Source organism: Limulus polyphemus, unplaced genomic scaffold (genome assembly GCF_000517525.1).
Source record: "Limulus polyphemus unplaced genomic scaffold, Limulus_polyphemus-2.1.2 Scaffold702, whole genome shotgun sequence".
Classification (NCBI taxonomy): domain Eukaryota; kingdom Metazoa; phylum Arthropoda; class Merostomata; order Xiphosura; family Limulidae; genus Limulus; species Limulus polyphemus.
Window position 1 is genome coordinate 340144 of NW_013666312.1, and position 4450 is coordinate 344593.

General features: G+C 31.3%; 1 long non-coding RNA gene across 7 annotated transcripts in view; it reads right to left on the reverse strand.

Moving 5' to 3' along the window:
- The window catches only part of LOC106460076, a 13089-nt gene extending 9853 nt beyond the window's left edge, over nucleotides 1-3236 (reverse strand). For 2 of the 7 annotated variants that reach the window (XR_001290863.2, XR_002610669.1), the window contains exons 1-2: nucleotides 3152-3236; nucleotides 1470-1543 (exon numbers count right to left, since the gene is read on the reverse strand). This is a non-coding gene — a long non-coding RNA (uncharacterized LOC106460076). The other 5 variants (XR_002610670.1, XR_002610672.1, XR_002610671.1 and 2 more) reach the window with 5 other exon arrangements.
- Between the last annotated feature and the right edge of the window lie 1214 nt (nucleotides 3237-4450).

Sequence of the window (4450 nt, forward strand, 5' to 3'; positions counted from 1 at the left end):
TTTGCTTCTAGAATGTTTTTATAAAAACTGTTGTACACCATGTAGTATGTTAGTAGCTTTATAAATACATTTTTGTTTTTTCTAATCTGTAAATAATGCTTTGAATTTTTAAAGACAAAAAACATTTCTTTTCTTAGTATGTTGTAGAAATATCTGATAAATGACTTTTAACGAACTACAGTAAGTACAAGATAAAGAATTTGGGTTATCATAATTTGAATTATATGTTTAATACATACAGGAACCCACTCAAAGCACAGTTGAATAAAAGATCTTGGCCTTATTGTGGATAAGTTAATCACATCATTGAAGCATGGGTGTTCTGTTGCTTGTAGCAAAGCTAATAAAATCTTGGGGAATAGTTACAGACATATTGATTACAAAACAAAAGAGGTAATTAGCTCTATAATTATACAAATTGCAAGTTCAGCCTCACTTAGAATACTGAATACAGCTTTGGTTTCTCTATCTGAGGAAATATACTGACTTATTGGAAATGGTTCAGAAAGCTACTAGGCTGATTCCAGGGATGGAAGGGTTATCTTATAGAATTAGATTAATATCTAAATTATTTTTTACTGAATAAACTAGAGTATGAGATGACCTTGTTGAAGTTTACAAGATCACCATCACGGATTGACAAGACAAAGACATATGATTTATTTGTGTTGTATTCTGAACATAGCAGGATGAGAGGATACAAATTTAAAATTTAGCAAGCTCAGCCTACAAAGACAAGGCTCAAGTTAGGGCAGTGTTAATTATTTTTTAAGAGGGTAATTGACTTACAGAATGAGTAGCCATTGAACTAGTAGAGACCAGCACTTTTCAGGCACTTATGTGGGGAATCAGTTGACAATTTCCCAAATTATAAAGGGAGGGTTTAAAGTTTTACTTTTTATCAAGGGTTGGCATACAAGGACAGCCCTGAAGGACAAAATGGACCTTTTTTGTCCATATGTTTTTCTTTCCTAGCATGATTTTATAATTACTTGTAAATTAATAAATTTATTTTGATAATATTAAAATTATCTGAGTGTGTGTAATATTTGTTTAAACATTATTAGTCATTATATTAATACAATTTTTCCAACACTCTCTTGTGAAAAAGTAGGGCTAGAAATTTCAGAAAACTAGTGTAGTAAAGGGGTATTTCAGGAAAAGTTGTTGTTTGTTATTAAACAAAAAGCTACACAAAGGGCTACCTGTGCTCTGCCCACCACAGGTATCGAAACACGGTTTCTAGGAGTATAAGTCTGCAAACATACTGCTGTGCCACTTGGGGGTTTAAGGAAAAAGAGTGTAGTAAAAACAAGACAAAGCAAGTCCTTAAGTTACGGTACATGAAAAGTTTTTAATAACTTGTGGCCACCTTTTTCAGGAATTAGGATTAAGAAACAAAATGATAACAACAAGAAACAGACTTACATAAACTTTAGATTTTGGAACAAAATAAAATCCTCACTCACATATTTTTTGCTTAGAATTTAGACAATATCTTTGTCCATGAATACAGTCTTTGCAACAGGCTACAGGAGCAAATCTGAATTTTTTGGAATTCTTGAATTAGTACATTTGAACATTATAAAACAACAACAGAAACATTTAGCATTAAGCAAATGTAACAAATGTAAAATGCCAGACTATGTCCAAGTTTACATGTGAAAATGTGCAAATCAAAGCATATGTAATCAAATACTTATATATGTACATACAAAATAAAATAACAAAATAATTTTATTTTTCTAATAATTGTTTACTCTACTGTAAGACTAAAAGTAAAATTTACAATAATGCATCTTTTATATTTGAAGCGGTAACTAGGTATGCTGCACAATACTTATATATATTTATATATAACTACTTGAATATCAATGGGAATAAAACATTGTACAAGAACAAACTGATGACTAAAGCAACTTAAACAACAAAAAACAAACATGGTTATTAGCCTAGTTATTAATCCCACCCATTAACCAGAATTAATAGGCTGGGGTAATAATTTGTTTAGTGGAAGCAATCATCGAAAACTCTACATTCTAGTTTGTTTGTTTGTTATTAAGCACAGAGCAAAACAACGGGCTATCTGTGCTCTGCCCACCACGTGTATCGAAACCCGGATTCTAGCGTTGTAAGTCCGCAGACATGCCGCTGTGAGGCTCTCTACATTCTAAGTTAACGAAACGCGCATTTGTTTATTACCTTACTACTAATAATGTAGCTCAATTCTTCTCTTCTTCTATGTAAAATCTTCAATTACTAAGTTGTAAGAGTTTAACTGTAGCTTTAATATGGACGGAAGTTCTTTCTCAGTTGACATAAAAACGCAAAAATATTGTCATAGCTTTCCTTTAAAGACTGGAAAGCATTTTCTGGAAAACGTGTTTTGTATTTAGATAATTTTTTTAAATGCAAAAATTCTAAAAAATACAATGAATCCAAGTTCTTGAATCTATCCCTTAGTTGTTTTAAAAATATTAAAAAAACTCACGAAAAGAACGTTTGTAAGACATATTAATATCAAACTGTCTTTTTCTTTTGTCTCGCTCATTAGCTTAATGATTTGTTTTCTCTCATATACCTTTCAAATTAGTCGCGTTTGTTTTTCCAATATTAATGTTTTAAGTCTTAACTATTAGTATTACAAAAGCCAGTGTGTCAAGAGTTTTAGCCTACAACAGTACAAGTACAATATACCAAAATATATATACCATATATTTAAAAGGAAATTAAAATATTTCATCGAGACTACAAATTCATGGGAAGCGGTGTAGGATTCTTGATACTCTTTTTTTTTTCTGGATTTGTGATTTTTTTCAAACAATTACACAATCTAATACATACGTTCATAAACTGTTTCAACTCAGAAGGAACTGTAATTCAACTATGCGGGTAATAAATACCCTTGGCAGTACTACATTAATTTCTTCGTCTATAGATCGTGTTCTCCTTGCAAACTTGAAACAGAAAACTGTTAGACCATTCAAAGCCAGAAAAAAAAAAAGACAACTACATTCGTTTATAAGTGACATTGCTTAATAGAACACTAAATTTAATCTCTTTGTAATACAGTATATAAAAATTGCATTTGAGATTTTTCTTTTACTTTGATTTAGTTGTCCAGCCATAACTCTAAGCAACCAATACACACCTCCACACACTAATTCACTAAGCGCAGTATTGTAGTGCTCTGTCGATCGATCTTCGGAAATGTTCGTTTAATCCAAACATTTTTCCTGCACTAGTCCACCTAGTGTAGTATAACGAAAAACAGAGGACACATGAGAAAAATTACTCGTATGAGTTGCCTCTTCTAGTATTAAGGAAACGAGATTAGTTTAACAAATTTATTTTTAGGGTTTCAGCAACTAATATGTGGACACTACCAAATAATTTTGCATTCAATTGGATAACCTAGGAAATACGGATGCATGATTTAAGTAATGCTTAAATTTTTATTCACACAGAATAACAAGGTTTACATGTTCAATATAATTTCCTCTGTTTGTTGAATCACTTGTTCCATCATGTCTTCTAAAGGCCAGGTCTCGCCTTCTTGAAAAACAAACCATATAAATAAAACATTTCATCATTTCGCTATTTTTTCTTACGTATTCATTGTGTTGCAAATCACGCATTTTTTCCATATCTGTTCAACATGTGATCGATTATAGACTTACTAAATGTTTTCTCAAAATTATTGCTTGAAGATGATTTGGGGAAAATTGTGTTTTTAATTGCTTTGTGAACGTTGACAATATCATTGTACCCTGCACTTCTCTAAATATTATTATAATTTGAAAAAACGAAGCACGACCAATAAAATATTTTTTTGTAAATGAAGACATCCGGTGAATCATTTATTGCTATCAAACAAATGCGTGTTAAAACCCTTTACACAAGATTTCACTTTCGTATTCATGTTCATTGATGGTGTAGGTCTACTTTTTTGTAATATTTTTTATAACTTCCAAAAATTAAAATGTTGTTTCAAAATATATTATTGTTACGTATCTGCTCATTTGTTAATTTCCGGTATAAATTCTTGACGAGGAACTTCAGCGATACAATTCCTTTTTTAATTAAAACTAGTTTATTCTTTCTCGATACAACTTTTAGTAATATACAGAATTTCCACAGTCACACACGCTATAAATCACAGCGATTCACAACTTTACTTACGGTGCCTACTGTTCGCTTGACTCAATTATCTTTCTCTCTCTTCAATCTATCTCTTCGATCGCGCTGGTTTTTCTCGCCAGGCTTATATACTAAAAAAAAGGGCATCCCGAACAAACTTAGTCTTCCTCGATAATTCATGATCATTCGAGAAATTCATCACGTGACTTCCGCTGTCGTAACACTGCCCCTTCTTTAGTATTGTTCGTCCCAAACAATAGCCACTTACATTAAACCAATAGATAATTAACAATAACTTAATTAAATATAC